This window comes from Ambystoma mexicanum, chromosome 5q, assembly GCF_040938575.1.
Source record: "Ambystoma mexicanum isolate Mex_15411 chromosome 5q, UKY_AmexF1_1, whole genome shotgun sequence".
Taxonomy (NCBI): Eukaryota; Metazoa; Chordata; class Amphibia; order Caudata; family Ambystomatidae; genus Ambystoma; species Ambystoma mexicanum.
In genome coordinates this window covers 524,624,926-524,646,999 of record NC_090933.1, presented here as the reverse complement: position 1 = coordinate 524,646,999, position 22,074 = coordinate 524,624,926, and the positions used below count along the sequence as shown (strand labels likewise).

General features: G+C 48.5%; 1 protein-coding gene across 1 annotated transcript in view; it reads left to right on the top strand.

Annotated features, from left to right (window-relative positions):
* Window positions 1–22,074, top strand: part of PRKDC (protein kinase, DNA-activated, catalytic subunit) — a 3,362,625-nt gene that overhangs the window by 1,433,814 nt on the left and 1,906,737 nt on the right. The window lies entirely within an intron of this gene.

The following is a 22,074-nucleotide window of genomic DNA, read 5'->3' as shown; positions in this document are numbered from 1 at the left end:
TACCTGGTCATGGTGAGTTGATTGGCCTTGAAGTTATAAATGGTCAAGATGGTGTGAAAGAAAAGAGGAACAGGGAATAGTTTTCCAAAATTAATATTATTCAGAAGTCGCCCTGTTGAAGCCTGTTATAATGCAATCTCCTATTATTCTTTTCTTTTCATTTAATTGTATGTGTTGTGGCTACTCAGAATCTTTCACATACCATTATTATCCTTACATTGATGAGAATTATATTCATAAATGTACACACATGGTTAAAACAATTAGCATACACATTTGTACATAAACCATTAAGAACAATTAAGATCAGTAATTCATACCAAGCCACTAATATAATATAAAACTACGGAATTCCTAAAACCGTTAAGATATTACACCAAGTATTATTCTCAATCATCCAAGTATTTCATACATTCTTCAGGGGTGCAACACTTCCATATTACTTTCATAGATGTTTTTAAAAAACTGCATTTAAAAAGTGTACTACGGCCAAAGCTAACAAAGTTTGAGTTCCAATTTGTAACTTACACCACCACACACCCAGAGGTAGATTTTTAAAACTATCAAAATACAATTCACAAAGGTGGAATAAACCAGAGCATTCCACTATGTGCTTTAAGGTGTCAATTTGTGCCTCTTTTTTTATAAAACTGTCATATTCTGTGGTTCTGTTGAATCCCATATTGGGTACCCATTACCTCTCATGTTTGAAATAAATTCAGCCGAAAACGTAAGAACTGCGCTCTGTCATATTTGGAAACCTGCATAAGTAATTTGGGGTTGTATTTCTAGGTTTAACCTGGAAGGCCACATTGTGAAATTACTTGTACTTCATCTTGCCAGTCCAATCATACTGCCACAATGTGTTCTTTATACCTTCTGTATTTCCTATCAGGGTTTGACATGAGACATCAATTCCAGTTAAAATTTCCATACACCTGGCAACCTGCAGTTTCAAGTCCTTCATAGTATTTACTTCCTTTTTTATTAGCTCCAGAAGAGTGCCTGTTTCTGCTATCAAAATCTTTCTAAAAGGTGCCAAGGATTGCCAATCTACTATTGCTTTTAATGAAATTAGGCCAAATTCATAACGAATTACAGGCATCGGTACCCTCATCAGGAGGAATAGGACCTTTTTCCAGAACTGACCTAGCTAGATCCAAAGAATCTATCCATACCATATGTTAAGCATGGAATTACCTTACATTTATAAAACCGAACCATAGGAATAACAAAAAAACCTCCATATTTCCTATTAATTGCCTTTGCTCGCGTAACAAAGGTATTTTATCTTTTGTTTCAATGCAAGCTTGATAGGGGAATTACTTATCCCTTGTGTGATCTTAAAGCCTAGAAAAATAAAGGTCTTAACTCTCTCTAAAGTCCCAGTGCCTAAGTGCCATTTAAACTTCCTACGAACGTTACCCTAAAATGTCCCTACAGTAAACATTTTTTTTCTCCACATTTATAACTAATTCAATTAAATCTGCATACTTTTGGAGTTGCCACAGTTGCCTTTGCAGCCCACTAGGGGTCTGGTCAATTCAGACCAGATCTGCATATAATAGTCTCATACAATTGTGCTGCCCCAGCTGGGGCGGAACACTCTGGCCCGATTTAAAAATGCCCCAATATCTGATATAAATGAAAAAGGGCATCAGCTAAAATGCACCTTTGCTTAAGGTCCCTCTCAGTTAAAATGCGTTTAGAAAGGTTGCCACCCTGATCCAGTCTCACCCGTATGAAAGCATTCATATGTAACATCTGCATCCTCTCAATCAGGTGACCAGTACAGCCCCATTTCTCAAATTTTACCACAAAAGGTCTCTATTGATACCATCGAATGCAAGTGCAATGTCTACAAACACAAAGTATAGAGTAGTCCACCTAGCCAAGGCATTTCCATTTAATAAGCTTAGCACAAATCCTTTTTTGGTTGTACAGATAACTTTTACAAACCCAGTTTGGAACCTATCTAGAACACCATGCTTCATAGTCCAGCTATGTAAATGTTCAAGAATCTGTGTAGCCAAAATCTTACTGGGCACATTCAATAAAGCTATTTGTCTATAATTCCTTGGACTTTGCCTATCATTTGTTTTATAAATAGGCACAATGATAAGACATAGTCCAAGACGCAAAAATAATCTTCCTCTGTACAAGCTCCAGAAAAATGACTGTCAGGAAAGCTACCCACAGCCCCGGATCGGCTTTTAATACATCATTTGAGAGACCATCCTGTCCTGGGGCCCCAGGTTTCTTTAATTTACTAATATTATTTCTGAGGCTTGTGGATCTGCTTAGATCACATGCTATGCATAGGCCGACATGTAGTGGTTGTAGCGGAGTATTACATTATTTGTTTTCGAAACTCAAAAAGGGAATGTCGACTGGGTGTGTTGGTAATACTATCCCTAGTGTGGCGTCCACTGTACCCATGGACCATCACACGTCGAGGTCCCGCAGATTTTTTTTTTTTCCGCTATCATAGTCGGACGCAAGTTGCAGACTTCCTTCTTTCTGGCTAATGCCTTTGATTTTACAACTTCTTTCTCACTGTTACGTCCCGTTCCCTTTCCTCCATACTGTATGGGCGTCCCTCCCAAGGGACGGGAGACAGAACCTTTTTCACCAGAAAAAACCTTCTTACCCTTTAAATTTAGAGGCACACAGGGATGCGGCCCTGGGGGCATATGCTGACCTCACTCCGCCCTTCGGTGCCACACCCTAGTCCTCTTTTCCGCATCAACGGAAATGGGCCGAATTAACCAGCGCTCCTGGGTTTGGCTTTGGCCATGTAATTCCACGTGCGGATACTTCTTCTCTTTGTCTTTTTTGTGTTTTTTGGTCATTCAGGTACTCGGCCCTCAGGCGTCATACTCCTCCCCGGCGCATGTCGACTTCCACAGGGTTCAGCAGGTGCCCATCCTGCGACAAGCTCTTCCCTACTTCAGACCCCCCACTCCCTCTGCCTACGTTGGCTTGTTCCAGACCACAGATGACAAGCTTGTACAGAGTGCAACGCCCTGTCATCGAGGTCGCTGAAGAACAGACCAGCCAGGTGGAGGGAGCTCTTCCAGAAGTCGCCTCCAGAGGACCTCAAGAACTTCGTGAAATTTCGATCCAGGCCCAAGGTAGGGTATTTTCCATCGCACCCCACAAGGGAGACTCCTTCCCAAGGACTCGCCCGCACGGGAGAGACCGCCCAGGTCCTTGTACAAGCAAATCCACTGAGGCTGCTCCAGCTACCTGCCTACAGGCGTAGGGATCCCCGGATCCTCCTGGTGACAGTGCTGAGAGAGAGATCAGAAAGCATTATGTCTGAGGGGCCACACCCTAGTACCGGCAAAACGTCAGAGGGGGCGCCTAGACGCAGCTCTTCTGGCCCCTGGGCCGAGGGTGTCACACCTAACGGTCTAGGCCCGAGGAGCAGGGTAAGCCTTACGATCCACACTCAAGAGTCTTGGTGGAGGCTGGGCCCAGCGAGCCAAGCAACACGACGAAGGCACGTGGCAGGCAGCTCGACAAAATGGCCACTGCGCCAGAAATCGGCACCCGTCCGATGCCATTTCAGGAGTTCGGCGTGGAACGAGTGTCAAGGTGGGACTGGCCTCAACCATGTACGTGGCCTACAGCCTATCCTTCATTTGCGCAGGGCAGGTTCCTGCTGTGTCCATATGGGCAGGGTATGCAGCGGCTCCAGCAGCCTCCCGCTACCCGGTCGGCCTGTGAGGACAGGTTCTTTGAGAGGGTCCTCAGGCTCATGAAGTACCCTCGGATGGGGGTTATCCGCATGGATGCCATCAGGGACGTCCTCCCTCCAATGCAGCCGGCACCACAGGCTCCTCTGCTGGCACCCACGGCCCCCCAGCCGATTCCTCAGGTGGTTCCGTACCAGCTCCCTCCACAGCCACCGGCCCCGGTACCCCAGCCTCCAGCTCCCGCTACTCCCCATCTACGCAGGATCCTCCTGACCCACAGGATATGGATGAGGAGGAGGACCCTGACACGCCCTCCTCAGCCAAAGCCTTCCACGAATGTCTTGCAGGGCTGGCAGAGTATCTGGGCCTACCTCAATCCGAGGTCGAGCAACCAGCAGAGGGGGTGCTTCCTGAGGTCCTCATGCGACGCCCCTCTGCCAAAATGGGAATTCCACTGCAGACCGATGTAGTCTCCCTGGCCAAAAAGGGTTGGCTCAAGCCCCACTCTGCCAAGCCGGTCAATCGATGCCTGCACGCCAAGTACAGGCCGATGGAGGGGGATATACTCTTGCTATCGGCCCATCCTCAGCCACGCTCCTCAGTGATCGCTGCAGCATCACTATACTCCAAGCCTCAGTCGTCCTCAGAGATGCTGCTTGGCAAGGAGAAGATCTTGGAGGCATATGGGAAGAAGCTGTATTCCAATGCTTCCTTGCATCTTCGCCAGGCCAACACCGATGCCATGCGGTCTGCCTCTAACCAATGTTATGGCGGGAAATTGCGGACTTCCTCCCGGAACTCCCTATGCAGAGCCAATCACGTTTCAAGGCGGGACTGGCTGAGGCCAAGCTGTTCGCGCAGGACCTCATGGAATCCACTGTGGCCCATATTGACACCTCTGGCCGTGCCATCTATACCGCCACGGACATGAGAAGGACAGCGTGGCTCTGTGCAACGAAATTCAACCATAATGTCCAGGAATGCATATTATACCTGCCGTTCGAGGGGCGGGGGGGCTTTTCCACTCCACCACGGACGAGGAGCTGGACAAAAATAAAAACCGCTCACAAACGGCCAAGTCTTTATCCATCTTGACAAAGACCACACCCAAATCATACACCCAGTCACAGCAGCGCTCCGACGAGGGGCGTACGTATGGAGGGTTCTGTGGCTTCCAGGAATGGAGATCCTGGCAGCCTGATCGCTCGCTGACTCCAAATCGGCGCAAGCAAGTAATGGGGGGGGGATGAGTAAGGGCTTTTCCAGTCCCCCTCCTCCGCGACAGCCTCAGAGGGAAAGAAGGCATGACACGCCCCTCCGGGTCCACGTGTCTCCAGTGGGGGGCAGGCTTGCTCTCCATGCACATTTCTGGGGCCAGAATTTCACTGACCCCTGGATCCTCTCCGTAGTATCCACGGGGTACCCCCTACCCATCCCAGCCTCTCCTCCCTCCTCCCCTCCACTCTGTAAGTGATTTCAATCCGGCATACACCCAAGTCACGCCCAGTCTGTAGTGCACAATTGAAACCCTTATTTATTTTTATCTGTCAGTTCAATATTCTGAACGATATACCACTCTTATTAGGTGTGAGAATGGAAAACAGAAATGCACTTTTGAAAATGACAGATGGGTTGATTACAATAGATTATGACTATGAAAAAGTGAATGCCACAGATGGATCTTACGGTCACGTGATCAGCGTAACCCGCCTGCTGTGGATACTCTACTTCAGATGAGAAAAGAGTCAGCGCAAAGATAGTTCTAGCAACACTATGGTTCTGAATTAAAAATGGGATGGGTTTGAGATTGGGATAAGACAATGCAAATATACTATGGGTGACAGTTCTTCCTATTAATACTCACAGGATAAATTATTAAATTGGACCATCAGTTCTGGTCATGTATTGGATCTGGTCTAGGAAGAATAGCACATCGGGCACGGATCGGGTCAGCTATGCCGGTCACCAGATTTGCACAGGATCTGTCCTTCTTATTTGTGGATATTTCAATCAGCTGGATAGCGAGTTCATCAGGCAAGCCTAATCGTAGCAAGCAAAAGAATTTCAGGATCTTAGTTCAAAAGGCCTTCTTACACCACAGCGCTTCACTGGGTTGCAAGAATAAGTTTGAAGATTTAGGCCTTGCAGAAAGTCAATAGTTCTCTACTGCTTGCAAGACATCTGGATCTGGTAGGATGTTGAAGCTGGATCTGGTAGGATGTTGAATCAGAGTGCTTCGCCGGAATCAGGAAAGTGAGTGGATCTGCGAGTCCCTATGTGTTGTCAGCTGTCTCTATTTATGCTTTAAAATGACGTCACAACGTGGGTGTATGGGCTGGCTTAGCTAAGCTTGCCCCCGTGAGCTGGGATTGGATCAAAAATGCATCTCCGCCTTGCCTTTGAGTGATTGGATCAAGGCCAGATGATGTCACATGTTATGGTTTGCTTTACATTTCTTAGAGACCTCCCTTTAGCTACTGGTCTCAAAATCGGATTTCCTACTAAATACACATTTCTACATTGGTCACTTTTACACAAATCACACACCAAGATGCCATATTGTATGTAGTGGCTGTTCATCAGAATCTCGCAGCTGCAGGATCTTGTTTCAACTTTCTACAGAATTTTGTCCTTTTTGCTATGAACATGATTTCCAAAATGTATGCAAATTTCCACAAATGTGTGTGTTTAACATAGGGATTTGTGTGTAAATTTTCACAATTCTAGGATTCATACCTTTCACATAAAACCACATATATTGCCATTCCTGTCCAGAACATGTTACACGGTTCTGTCGCCCCTTAAAACGTGCAGCCAAAAATTAGACTAACAAATATGTCCTTGCTATATTTTTCACTATTTTGAATCACAAGTTAAGAGTCTTTTAATAATTGTTTTTTGTTAATGTTTAACAGCAAATGACACACCCCTATTTCTCTCCCTTTAGTCCAGGAGCACCCCCCTCCTGGTTTGTTCCTTCCAGGAGCCATTTACGACCCTCTCACACCTCCGTTTCCTGGGCTGAAGGGCCTGCTATTGTTCATTCTCTTTCTGTAGACAAGAGTCTGGGCTAACCCACAATTAGCACCTTCCCTTGAGTTTCTGCTGAGACACCTGTTTGTCCACTTCCAAAGGGTTGCAGCTCAGCCAAGCCAATTTATTTTCAATTAAAATCCAGGAAAAACCACATTTGTTACATTAAACATAAATACATAACTTTCTTAGCATTAACTCTGTGGGATAAAAAGCAAATTAATCTGTATTCTTTTTAGCCACAATCCTTTTTATGTTTGCTGATCCGGCAGACTTTTTGGTTTAGATCACTTTAAAGTTTCATCAGTAACTCATCTGACAGCTGTCATTCATGTAGCTCAGGGTACTGCACCCAGATTCCGACGGGGCTGTCACTTTACAGACAATCCAGTTTGTCGGATGAAATGTTTTGCTCTTCACCTTAGGACTTTGTATGTTCGCAATGCTTCATTAGATTACATACATTTTAGCGCCAAGCAAGGTTTTCGATGTTGAGAAGTGTTGTGTTATTGGCATTTAGGGTTTTTTAGCACCAAAGCAAATGTCATTTGTAGGCACATTTTGGATTTCTATTAACAATGCGCTGCTTCTCTCTCTGCACTCTGTTTGCTGGTCATGGAGCCCACTGGCACATTTTCTGCAGGGTGTGCGCTATTCCACCACACATGCACCCTGGGTGGTTGGTTGTGCATCCCTCTCTTTGTGTGCTGAAGCGCACGGTTTTTATCGGTTTTTGGCGCGCACAAGACTTTTGCCGCCATTGTTGCAGTTTCTTGCGCCATAAGTATTAGAGTGATACCGCATAGCACAGCAAAGTGGGTCAATACATCCCACAACTCCCTCAAGTTGGGACAGCAACTCTTCTGGCGGAGATCCGGTTGCTCATAGAGAGCCAGGCCATGGAAGAAGTCCCAGCCTCCCAGCGAGGCTTGGGCTTTTACTCCAGGATTTTCGCCATTCAGAAAAAGAACCAGGCGGGCTTGAGAGTTGTTCTGGACCTTTCCACCCTCTACCTCTCCTTACCTCTACAAAAATTCAAGATGGTTACGCCAGCTTTTATAGTGGAGACACTGTGCAAAGGAGACTGGATGTGCTGCCTGGATCTGAAGGACGCGTACCTACATGTCCCGATTTGGCAGCCCCATCGTTCTTTCCTATGGTTCAGAATCGTGGCTTACGATTTCCAATACAAGGTCCTTCATTTTGGCCTCAACTCGGCCCCAGAGTCTTTTCCAGACTAATGAATACTGTGGCTGCCCTCCTTAGAGCGCAGGGCCTCCACATCTACCCATACCTCGACGACTGGCTCGTCAGGGCTACATCTCCGGAAGCGGTTCACCACTCTTCCCAGGTCCTTATGAACACACTGCACATTCTGGGCTTTTTGCTCAATCTCAAGAAATCGCAGCTGCAGCCCACGCACACTCAAACATTCTTGGGTCTCATCTGGGGGATGTGCTCCAAGAAGGTATTTCCGTCGGAGGACAAGATCTCGGCCATCAAGAGGGCCACCACCCACTTCCTCAGCAGAGAGGTGACCTCAGCATGGTGGTACCAGCATCTCCTGGGTCTCTTGGCGGCGGTCCTATTAGCCCTCCACACACGAGATTGAGGAGGATTCAGCTGCACTTCGCGGCTTCATAGAACCAGGAGCGGGGTGCTCAATCCGAGATGATCAACGTTCCTCCATCTCTCTGCCCGGACCTCACATGGTGGTCCAGGTACTGCAACCTACGGACAGGCAAGCCCTTCCGGCCTCCCACCACGCAGGTCATCACCACCATGGACTCCTCGCTCGAGGGCTGGGGAGCCACCCTGGACAATCTCTCAGTCCACGGCACCTGGATTCGACAGGAGCAGGAATACCACCACATCAATTGGTTGGAGCTGAATGCCATCTGGCTAGCCCTCAGAGCATTCCTTCCTCTTCTTACAGGACAAGGAAGAGTCTTATCAAAAAATTGTCGACGGATTGGAACATCCCATCTTGTTGACAAGTCGCAAACATTTTCCACATGAAAAAAATTACTCAGTGCTGGAATTAGAGTTCCTTGCCATCAAGAGGGCCATTATCCATCTTAGATACTACCTCCTAGGAAGAAAGTTCACATTCTTCACTGACCATTCTCCACTAGTTTGGATTAGCCAGGTAAAAGACTCTAACCCTCGAGTCATGTGATGGTTCTTAGACCTGCAACCCTACTGTTTCACTGTGGAGCACCGAAAAGGTAAAGACCAAGGGAACGTGGATTTCCTTTCTCGGTTCCCCTGTGAAACAGATGCGGCTACATCCCATAGGGGAACGGTATGTGACAAACCTGAAGGTGTCTCACCCGCCAGCCCCCGGTTATTTGTCATCCAGGTGACCAGGACACGGACACCACTATTGGATCCAGTTCCTGGGGGTGGACTAATGAGTGAGTATCACCTGTATGAGGTATCCACGGGAGTGGAAGTGGGACACCGGAGGGTGAGACGCTGTATCCCCTTTCCAAAAACCCCTTTTTCCCATCCTACCAAGGAACTCAACTCCCCCCTTCCCCGACACAAACACCTTTTATTTTATTTAACTTTTTTTTTTTTATTAAAGCGCTCACACAGCCCACCGGCATCGAGACGCTGTTACAGAAATAGTTTTTTTTGGGTTTTTTTTGCATCATTGTGTTTTTTTTGTGACTTAGTTGCGGATTTATAATGCACTTAAACACCCAGAGGTTTCTAAGCGCGGACCCGGGGATCGAACCGGTGTTGCTATGTGCCGTCTTGCTTCCAAGGCGATCAAGTTGCCGCTGAGCTATCCTCCTGGGAACTTTTCATGGACAGCTCACTGTGAGCGACAACGGACTAACTCCAGAGCCATATACACAAGGGTCAGGCAGAGTCAGGCAATTACTGATAATTACACACACACACTTGACTTACATCACACTTCCCCACACGGATACAAGGCGGAGCACGAAAGCACACTCTGTGCGAGGAAAAAGACCAGAGGCAGCAGCAGTTCTGAGATGGCAGTTTAATACGAGGAAAAAGCTGGCGAGACCGGACAGGGTTGCAAGGAGGGAATTGCCCTTGGCCTTTTCAGAGGAAGAAAACAGTTACTTTCACGAGCCATTGAGGATACGAAACATAAGACCGCGAATTAAAGCTGAAGAAAGGTGCATTGTGTGTCAAAGGTACCCAGGGATTTCCTGCATTGACGGCTGAGGTAGGGAGGAGCGATTGCTGCCCTGCTACTGTACTTGACTCTGACAATAAAGCCGCTCCAGTAAAGTCAGCACAGCTCTGTGTTAGAACCAAGGTTGCAAGCGGCAACATTGTATGATGAAATCCGCAAAGAACCAAGTTCAAACCGTATTTGATGAGCAACATGAATATAATTGAATTTCCAAGGAATGAGCGTACCTTTGGAAGCCAAAGTGGATGCCATTTACAAAGTGGTCCGGCGCCACGTGGGTGCTAATTTGAAAGGTCTCTGTTAGGTATCCAACTGAGAGTGTAAAATTGTAAACTGTGAAATCTAAGTGCTCGTACAGTGGGTCAAACCAAAGCCTGTGCACATTCGAAAGTCTATGATCGCAAATAAGAACTGTAATAGTCTGAGCCCGGCTGAGGGAGACTAATTGTGAAAAAGGGATCTGAGCCCGACAGAGGTGGTCCAGGGGTGAACCGTCAGTCACCCGAGAAGAGATTGTGGTACAAAAGGGGATATGAGCTTGGCTGAGGGGGATCCAGGGTGAAGAGTGAATCGCCCTACTTGAATACTTGGAAAGTAACATTTTCGTTTGTTTGATACATCAGGCACTCTGGATCAAAAGTCTTTTTGATAGCTTAAGAGATAGCTTAAGAGACTTGGTCATGTAAGGCTCTGATGCTTATAATAGAACTGCGTCCTCGTGGTGAAGAAGGCCAAGAGTGTACCATGCTCTAGTGAACCGCCTTGTCCCGTGCTGAAAACGTGGGGAAAGGATGCCAACAGCCTGAACATCCTGACTTATCATTTTGTGAGCACTTCTTTCTTTTTCCTGAACATTCCCCCATACTATTTCTAAATTGGCGGTAAGGATTGGCAATAGGTTTTCTAATATTGGCCCTTTTATTTTGACGAGACTCCACTAGGACTGAAGTATTATTATTTTATGGTCGTAGCTTGGTCCCATCTTAGATTTAGCTAGGCGTTCATCACACCCTTGATAAGGTTCAATAAACACCCTTGAACTGTGGTCACTTGTGTCTGTTTTACTTTGATACCACGCGTTCCTTACACCACACTGTAACACTCTGCTGTACCGTGCCTTTCTCCAGCATCTCAGAGTTCTGTTCTCTTCCGGTTTCTCACAGGCTGTGCTGGCCTTCGTACTCCTCTCTCACCCCACATGCTTCTTGCTCTTCTTGCTGTTTGTGGACTCTACCTTTTATACACCTGTGAGTCTCTAACAGGCTGCAGGTGTGCATGGGGGCGACACCATGTCTCGCCCTCTGATACCCTCTCCCTAATCCCCAAGGACCCTCCGCAGAGGTGATCCTCCCTAGCTAGTCCACCCCCGTGGTCGGGATCTAAAAGCAATGGCTCTTCCCTGGCCACCCAAACAGAAGATCCCTGGGGTGTGGAGATCAGAGTACCCTCAGGTTTCTCACACCTGACACAGCCCGAAGTGCCTCAGATCTCAACCATCACCAAACTGTGGTTTCTGCTGCAGCTAGGAAAAGGTCCTCTAACCCATCTTCCTCTTCTATGGTTCCTCCTGATCGAAAGGGGAAGAAGCTGAATGTGACTGGGAAGCGCGTCATCAGTCGTTAACGCGTTAGCCATTCTCTCAAGATAAGACGGAGAGCTTTGGTACAAGTTGAACTCCATCCTTGACTTACTGTCACACCACCCGCCCTTTGGGATTCTTCCCACCGGACTCAAATTATCTTGAGGGGCATTTTAAATGAGGCATTCCCGCATCTCTGTCCTCTGGCTCTGTTGTGGTGCCTCTACCCTCGCTGGTACTTCCTTCGGCTCCGTTCTGCACAGATGCGGCCTTCAGTGGGCGCACCATTCCTTTGTTACCACGCATGCTCGGATTGTGGTGTTCCTCGCTCCGCGCATGCACGGTATTTGGAGCACTCTGGCAACGGTGACTTGCTGTTCAAGCCTGGTCGTGTCTGCACTATTTAGGAGCCCTGTCATCATTGTTTCCTCGTGTCTTAATGCGGTTAGCACCTGAACCATGCAGTGCTCCAAGAATCCTCTGTGATCCCTGTCTCCTTGTCCCTTGCCTCTACCTTTTCTTTCTATTATTTTCTGTTATTTTCTTGGTTTCCCTGTTGGGTTCCTTGCCTTCTGAATTCCTCTTGCCTTCCTTGGATCCCCTTAGTGCCCATCTGTTCCCTGTCTGGTTTGCCTAGCCATGATACAAAGGGGAGGGTTGTCCTGACGACTGTTTCTGTGGTCTACTTTTAGATTGCAGTAAACCTAAAGTTGTTCTGTCATGTGACATACATGCAAATACATTCTGTATGTAGTAATACTCAAGCAAATTGAGAGCACATACACACATAGAAAATAAATGCAGCTTTTATTTATTTAGCTGTTCATGCATTTCCTAGTCATGCATTTGGACTTTTTATGATTTTCTTAGGGGAATCCAGTATATTAAGGGTCGTTTGTTCTCAACATTCAGAAAACCTTAACATAATTGAATTGGCAACACAATTTAGTTGTACAAAGCTAAAACAAAATAGTGCTTTGAAGTTAGTATGTAACCACCACCTATAGTGACAAGTGATAGTTCATATACAGAATACAACCAAACAGAAAGCAGTTAATGGTATCACAATTGGTTGTTTATAGCCAGGCTAGAGGGTGACCTAACACATGGTCATGCCTAGCCACCTTGCTTTTGTTTTTCCTCCTGCCTTTTCCCTGCCTGTTATTTGCCAGCCTCAAGTACCAGTCTATTCTTGCCAGCCCATCATATCCAGCCTGTTCACGCCAGTTTACAGACATCACCTTTACAGTTTTTATTTTTGCTCCAGAGACTCTACTTGGACATCTGAATTCAGTTTGGCCTTCCCCGTCAGTGTTTGCACTGTTCCTGTGCCACGAAAATCTGGTAAGAGCCGTTCCATGGCGTGGGGAGCTAATTCAGGACTTCCCAGTCGCATCCTGGTGGATCTTGATTTGGTTGATCATGTTACACTTACTCTAGGCCTTTCAACTCAAAACAATCCAGCTTCTACTGCACAATCAGCTGGAAAATCAGGTACGCAGCGCCAGCGAAACGCATTGCTTAACACTTATTCCCGGACGACAAGAAGGCCAACGCCCTTGCTTTGTTTCACGAGGGAGAGGGTGCCTCCGACCATGCGATAACGGTCACCCTGTAAATCGCAGAATCAGGTTTTCGGCAGATGGGCAATGGGGTGGCCCTTTGCCACCAAGGTTGGCTCAAGGCCACCAACTTCCACCTGGATGTACAGACGAAAGTGGTGGACATGCCATTCCATGGTGACAGCCTCTTCAGGAAGGTGGTCAACGACACCCCACAGTCCATAAAAACAGACCCTGAAACCGCACGTTCTTTCACTCATCTAAAAGAAAGGTGTCAAGGTCCTCTAAAGGGTTCAACACACCCTATTGTCAGCCCTCCTGTTCCACCACCCAGGAGGCGTACAGGGGACCTTCCCAGGCCTACAGAGGAGGAACCTAGCATCATCGCATTCCAGCAAATAGAAGGCAGACACCTAAGAAAGACTGACTCGGTCCAGGGCCCATGCCCTCACTTGAGCACCCCAGTGGGAGCCGGTTATCGCAGTTTGTCAACCAGTGGCACAACTTTTCCACAGACCTATGGGTGCTCAATGTCATCCAAGAGGGTCCTACCCTGGAATTCCAGCGCAAATGCCCTTGCATCCCTCCCGTCTCCAGATAAGAATAGCATGTAGCACAGCTACTGAAGGAGGTTCAAGCCATGTTAGCAAGGGTGGACTGTGAACCGAAAGAGGCCATGTAAATGATACTCAGGGGCCCCATATCACACTTTTTCAACAATGCCATCCCTTTTCCTGTGAGAAAATATAGAAATACCACACAAGAGGCCTATCGGGAAATTTCCAGGGTTGCCTATAGGCCTGTCCACCCTTGCATGTTAAACAAAGGGGCAATATAACCGGTTCCTCTGAGCCTTCGGGGCTTCAGAGTGTCCTCCAGATACTTTCTTGTGCAATAGAAGTCGGGAAGGTGGAGACCAATTCTGGACTCAAGACGCCTAAACAAATTCCTCAAATCCCAAAATATCAGGATGGTCACGTTGCAGCAGGTGCTCAGCCAGCCGATGGAAGGGTATTTCCTGTCATCCCTCATCCTGGAGGATGCTTACTTCCACATACCCATTCATCGCAAACACTGGAAGGTCCTGCGCTTTGTAGTTCAGGAAAGATCTTACCAGTTCAAGGCTCTAACATTCGGCCTAAAATCGTCTCTAAGGGTGCTCACCAAGTGCTTGGCTCCGGTGGAAGCGCACCTTTGTTGGAAGGGAATCTACGTCTATCCTACTTGGGCGATTGGCTGATCCGGTCCCTCCCGCACTTTGGCAATCCAACACACTGTGGAGACCATCCAGGCTCACCACTCTGGGATTCTCGATAAACTGTGCGAAATCCTACTTAATGCCATCTCAGAACGTACTATTCCTGGAATCTTGCCTCAGCACACAACTGTGTCTACAGACTCCATCAAAAGACAATACAAAGGCCATCCTAGGAAGGGTCCAACGGCTGTCGGCAGGTCACATTGCAACAGGCCACTCCATCAAGTCCCTGTTGTGGGTGATGTCCTTGTGCATCCATCTGGTGCCCTTTTGCAGACTTAAAATGAGACCCCTTCAGGAGATTATGGATGCCAATTGGAAATAAATCACCCTCATCTTTCACACCCCTGTTCATCAGCCAATAGTCACACCCGACGCCTCACTCGAAGGTTGTGGCGCCCGCATGGACCAGCTGTATGCCAGGGGCATCTGGTTCCTGAAAGAAAAGGAATTGCATATCAATGTTCTAGAACTGCGGGCAGTCTTCTGGGCCCTGAAATCTTTCAAGCCGCAGCTCCAGGGAAAGGAGGTTTGAGTCTTCACGGACAACACGGTCACTATGTTTTACATTGGGAAGCAGGGCGGGACATGATCCCCCATTCTCCCTCGGGATGCGCAGAACCTGTGGCACTGGGCCATTTCTCAGCAGATGTTCCTCGTTCCGTTTCACCTGGCAGGCGTTCACAACGCCATCGCAGACTCTTTCAGCAGGGATCTATGGTGCTGCCACAAGTGTGAACTCCAGCAGACGCAGGTATCTCTTCTCGTCAGCAAGTGGGGTCTCACTCAGATCGACATTTTTGCTACGACAGCCAACTTCAAATGCTGTAAGTTTGCCTGCAGTTATCCTCAAGCCAAGAGCTTAGGAGATGCCGTATCATTCCCTTGGGAGGGCCTGTTCCTGTTCGCATTTCCACCAATCCCACTACTACTACGTGTGCTCAGTACACTTGGACAATATCGCTGAAGGACGTTACTCATTCCAGTGGTGTGGCCGAGACAGATCTGGTATCCAGACCTTCTCCATCTGTCTGTGGCTCCAGCCATCAAGCTGCCTCCTCTTCTGGTCCTTCTCTCCAGGGAAGGATGGTCAGTCCTGCACCATGACCCTATATCTATGACCCTAGCGGCCTGGCTCCTGCAGCCCTAGAATTCAGACTTTACTCGCTCCCTTTCGGATGCAAAAACATTCTGGTTACAGACAGGGCTCCATCAACGCTTTCCTGCTATAAGTGCAAGTGGAAACGCTTTAGGGTGTGGTGCCATTCACAAAACACCGCTCTGCTGCGAATCACAGCTTTGCAGCTTCTGCTTTATCTCCTCTTGCTTGCTAAGTCTGGAATAGCCCATGCGTCTGTCAGGGTTACCATATCCCGCTATATTCTGGCTCCTGACAAGCTCTCCCTACGATCTCATAGACTGGTGAAGGAGTTCCCCAAGGGCCTCTTCAGGACTTTACCCCCAATGAAGGCTTCAGCTCCAGCTTGGGCGCTTAATGTGGTTTTATCCAAGCTAATCGGCTTACTTTATGAACCAATGCATTGAACTTCTTTAAAGTGTCTGTCTTGGGAAACTGCATTCCTGGTGGCTATCACCTCGGCCAGGCATGTTGGGGAAATTCAGGCTCTCTCGTGTAAGCCTCTATATTTGTTCTTCCACTCTTCGAAGACCCATCCGTCTTTCATGCCTAAGGTCCCATCGGATTTTCACTTGAACTTTCTTTTGGTCTTGCCATGTTCTTCGCTAACCCGTCTTCACCTGCTGAAAGGGCTTTACATTCACTGGATGTTTTGAGTGCTTTGAAGTACTGTGGTGCACGCACCAGACCATTTCGAAAGTCCTCTCAGCTTTACGTTGCTTTCAAACCTATGGGACATGGGATGGTCCTATCTAAGGCTTCCATATCCAGGTGGCTCTCTGGCTGTATCGCGCACTGCCATCTCCTGGCCAACAGACCGCTACTAGCCCGGGCGAGAGCCCACTCCACCAGAGCCATCACAGCAACTACAGCGTTTCTCTCTGGTGTTTCCCTGCTCGACATCTGCATGGCTGCTACATGGAGGTCCACCCACATCTTCATCAGATTCTACTGTGTCGACAGGGATTCCAGGGAGGAGTCCCGAGTTGGCCAAGCGGTGCTCCGCAACCTGTTTACATGAGGTGAATCTGTTCCAGGGATAAGTGTATTACTTCTGTGAAGCCTTACCACCTCCCATGGTTGTGTGTATGTACTGCTGTGCAATCGTATTTATGAGCATGTGAATCCATGGAAGACCCCATGCTGGAGAAGGAACAAGTTACTTACCTGTAACGCCTCTTCTTCAGTGTGGGTCTCCCTCTCTCCTTACACTCTCTGGTTCTTCTTGTTTCTTACTGCCACGTTACATGCGCAACCAAATCTGAAGATGCCCACCAGGGGTGGAGTTTAGGAGGTCGAATGTCATTGGCTGGGGCAATATGACCCAAACTGACATCAATAGACTATAGAAGCGATGGGCAGTTTTTAGCTTTAAGGCAAAACTGCTTTAATATTACTGAGTATTCAAAGCCTGACGGGCAATATTCATGAGCATGCAAATCCATGTAAGACCCACGCTGGAAAACGGGAGTTAAAGGTAAGTAGCTTGTTCCATGTTCCCTATTGTATGTGGTTTCATCACAATTTTTATAGAGGACTGTTTGATCATGGCAGTTTCACCTTTGACATCGAATATTTTTTCTAATTTCTTACACTGTGTCAGTGTGGACCCCCAAAGTCCCCCTACCCACTCTTTGCTGCTTCTCTCCCCATGTCCACTCCTTTCCCACTTGTGTCCTATGCCCTCCCCCTTTTCGATATCTGTATTTCTGAGGCTTGTGGAATCTGCTTAGATCACATGCTGTGCATAGGCCGACATCTAGTGGAAGCTGCGGAGTATTACAGTTTGTTTTTCGAAAGTCGAAAATGGGCGTCGACACAGGCGTGCCAGTAATACTATCCCTAGTGTGACGTCCACTGTACCCAAGATCCCTCACGCGTGTAGGATCCTCAGATTGTTTTTTTCCGCCATACTGGTCGGAAGCATCTTGCGGAGTTCCCTGGCCTTAGCCATACTTTTGCTGTTATTATAATTTTAATTCTTATTCATTCCCTTCCCCACCCCAACGTCGACCCTCAACCTCGACGACGGCTGGAGAAGTCATCGACCGTCGACTGCTGCACGACGGATCTGGGCCTCGGTAGGCCGCTGGCCTCGGCCCGGGCCTAGTAGGCCGCTGGCCTCGGCCCTTACAAGTAGGGAGAGTGGGGGGTGGTACATACTCTTCACTCTTGATATATAGTTACATTTATATATATTCCTACACTTAGCAGCCCGCTGCCTTAAGGTGCGTATGGAGGGTACCCCTTTTCAATTCTGCCCCAAGTGCAATCGCAAATACCCTTGGGTCGACAGGCACGCCACGTGCAATCTCTGCTTGCCGAGGGATCACCCCGAAGCGAACTGCAGAGCGTGTAGTAGGTTTAAACCTAAGACACTTAAGGACCGTTCGACAAAGCGTTGGGCCCACCACGCCAGGCAGGAGGCCATGGCAGCGGAGGGCGCCTTCAGCGATGGCAGCGACGCCGTACTTTCGGACGGCGAGGGCATTACGGCGTCGAAAGACAGCCGACGAGCGCAGGTCCCCGACCTCGGAAGGTCGTCCGGCAAGGCGGCTATGGGGAAGACCCCCGGCGACGCAAGCGCTACACACCTAACACACACTAAACACACTAAGACCAACCGGACCTCGACGACGTCGACTTCCCGGGAAGAGGCACAAAAAGAACGGTCCGACTCGGTGTCCTCTGGGCGCTCTCGATCGAGATCGCCTCACGACGCAAGGCAATCATCCACTCTTGCCAAAAGTGCCTCGCTACACACACTAACGGAAGTTCGATCGTCGGGAGACGAAGACGACTTCCACCCCCAGGCCGCGCTCCAAGATACCGAGACCGCGGTTAACACCAGTGAGGCCCCACGCCCAAAGCACACAGATACCTTTCCAGACCCTCGACGCCAGGCGTCGAAAGTCGCTGGGGCCCCCAAGGGACAGGGAAAACATTTTTCCACGCACGGAGAAGGGGGGAAACAGCGGAAAGCACAGCCTTCCACCCCTGTAAAGCCTAAGCAGACAAGCAAACACAAGTCTACCCTTGAAAATAAATCACCTGCTAAATTAATACCCTGTTCCAGGGAATGGTCCAGTGAAGACATAGACAGGGTTATGTCTAGGATGTCTTCCTTGGCTGATTTTTATGATAAGAACCCAGAACACTTTCTTTCATATAACCCTCAAGGGGCCACACCCTCAGGCTCCTCCGATCCTATCCCGCTAAGTAAAAAGCCCCGGGTCGAAAGACCTGAACCCTTCGAGGTTCAGCCTTACTCCACTCCATATTCTACTCCACTCCCCAGTTATCAGGGACAAGTTTTCCCTGAAGAGGACCAGGAGTTTGCAATTATGGAAGAACAAACCGGGACAGATTACTATGCAGAGGATGAGGACCTGGAGGAGGGAGAAGATGAGCAGGAAATTTACAGAGTAGATTCCCCAGTACAAAGCGAAGCCCCAGTTACTGACTCTCCAGTTGATAACCAGCCCCTCCTTAACGAGGTTCTCGCTCGAGCAGCGGAACACTTCCACATCGACACCCACGGTGTACAGGAGGAAAGGGACTTCGCGGAGGAGTTTGTAGGAGAGAGAAGACCGGTCGCTCAGACCATCCCTATCCTCAAATCCATCCAACGAAGAATAGATCCTTCCCTGGTGAATCCTAACCTCACCAGAGCTGTCAACCCCAGAATTGAAAAGATTTTCCGGGCAGCCCAGTCTGACCCTCTGTATATAAAGGGACATCTTAAACCAGATTCCCTAGTGGTGACCAACACTAGAAAGAGGGCTGGCACGCCCTTATCTTCATCAGAAGCTCCTCCCGACAAGGAGAGCAAAAAACTTTACGGGTTTGGCAGAAAGGTAGCCTCAACGTCCGCCTACCAAGCAAGGATTGCGAATTCCACCACCCTGTTGGCTAGTTACAATTGCCATCAATGGGAAGAAGTCGCGGCGCTCATTGCCTCTGCTCCAGAACCGTTAAAGGGCCAGCTGGCTCGGATCTCGGCAGAGGGGAGAGCCGTGTCTGGTTGCATTTTAAAAGCAACTTTCGACGCCGCTGACAACGCAGGGAGATTGATAGCAGAAGGTACTGTTATCAAGAGACATGCGTGGTTACGGCAGTCGGGATTCAAGACAGAAACCCAGGCTTCTTTAATAGACAAGCCAGTGGAACCCGACCTATTGTTTGGGAAAGCGGTCGAAGACGCACTTAAAAATGCCAAAGATGAATATGAGACTCTCAAATCCCTTGGCCAGCTTACCAACAAACCCCCTAACCAGAGGGGGAACAATAATTTTCGTCGCCCACGCGGCCAAAATTCACAAAGAGGCAACTATGCCCAGGGACAAGGTACACAATGGAATAACAACCAGCAGTCTACCCAGAGTTACGGCAGGGGTAACAAGAGAGGTCGTGGAAGAGGCAGAGGCAGCCCCAACAAGGGCGGTGGCACGCCTCCACCAAAACAGTGACGCTCAGTTCAGGGTCCCTTGCCACGCAACCCCAGTAGGGGGACGCATTTCCACCTTCACCCAGGCTTGGGAAGGGATCACCTCAGACAGATGGGTGCTGTCAACAGTATCCGCAGGATATTGTATAGAACTACTGCAGCGTCCCCGGAATCATCCTCCACGACAAAGAGTGCACTCCCTAGAGCATCAAAGGATCCTTCTCGAGGAGATCGCCATTCTGCTAGAAAAGGACGCGATAGAACTCGTCCCAGGACACCAGGTAAACAAGGGTATCTATTCAACTTACTTCCTTGTGCCAAAGAAAGATTTGACAATGCGCCCAGTATTGGACTTACGGCCTGCCAACAAATATGTCAAGCCCCAAAAATTCCGTATGACCACGCTACAAGAGGTAATCCCCCTCCTAAAAAAGGGGGATTACATGGCAACCTTGGATATGAAAGTGCTTATTTTCATATTTCCATGCTCCCAGCGCACAAAAAGTACTTGCGCTTCAAGGTGGACAGTCGCCACTACCAATTCAAGGTACTGCCCTTCGGGATAGCTTCAGCACCAAGGGTATTCACCAAGGTACTGGCGGTGGCGGCTGCACACCTACGCAGGGAAGCAATCCCGGTGTACCCTTATCTGGACGACTGGCTCATAACGGGGGAAACCCCAGGAATTTGCAGGTCAAACATTCAGAGGACTATCGACCTCCTCCACGAATTAGGCTTCTCCATCAACGAGAAAAAGTCAAGTCTGGTGCCAAGCACCTCAAAACAGTTTCTAGGAGCTATCCTAGATACTCAGAAAGGATTGACCTTCCCTTCGGAAGAGAGAATTCGGAATATACTTCTGCAAATTCCGCATTATCAGTCAGGTCAACAGATAACAGTACGCAAAGCTATGCGGTTACTGGGCATGATGGCGTCATGCATTTACCTGGTCCCCCACACGCGTCTGCGCATGCGTCCCATGCAGGAATGGTTGGCGAAACAGTGGTCTCAGGCAAGTGGTCATTGGGACGATCTAGTGGTCGTTTCGCCAACACTCGTACAGAGCCTACACTGGTGGACAAGAGAGAATCTCGCAAAGGGGAAACCCTTTTACGATCCCGAAGTACAAGCCGTGGTGACTACAGATGCATGCCTGACTAGGTGGGGAGCTCACCATCTCCACCACACAGCTCAGGGTCTCTGGTCTCACTCAGTAGCCAAGAACCACATCAATCTGCTAGAGCTTCTGGCAGTATTCCGAGCGCTAAGGGCGTTCGAGCCCCATCTACTGAACTTGTCGGTGCAGATCAGGACGGACAGCACGACAGCCATGTTCTATCTGAACAAGCAAGGGGGGACTCGTTCGCCAAATCTGTCCAAGCTTGCCCAGAAAATATGGATATGGGCACTCAGACGGAACATCTTCCTGTCATCGCAACATGTTCCAGGGGAGCTCAATTCCCTAGCGGATGCTCTAAGCAGAAACTCCCTCCCAGAAGAACACGAATGGGTCCTTCACAGAGACGTAGTAGAAGATCTCTTCTCTCAGTGGGGTTTCCCCACTATAGACCTATTCGCCACAAGCGAAAACAAACAATGCCCAGGATTTGCATCCAGGTTCCCCCAGCCGGACTCCCAAGGGAATGCCCTGTGGATGAACTGGTCAGGGATGTTTGCGTACGCTTTTCCACCAACTCCTCTCATCAGGAAGGTGGTGTACAAGATGAACAAGGAATCTATGACGCTCATCCTAGTTGCTCCCATGTGGGCGAGACAACCATGGTTTCCACACCTACGCAGGATGGCGGTGTGCGAACCCATCAGACTCCCAGCCTGGTACAACCTACTGTCCCAGCAACAGGGTCAAACAGTGCATCAGGAACCCAACTCTATGAACCTAGCAGCATGGCTCCTGAAGTCATAGAGTTTGGACATCTCAAATTACCACAGAGGTGTATGGACATTCTAAAGGAGTCCAGGAAACCAAATACAAGGCACTGTTACTTTGATAAGTGGAAAAGATTCGTTATCTGGTGCCAGAATAAACAAATCAACCCGGTTGATTGCACTCCTTCCAACGTTGTGACATACATGCTCCACCTGCTGGATGCAGGGTTGGTTTTTAACTCGCTGAAAGTACACCTGGCAGCCCTCTCGGCTTACACCACATCCCATAAC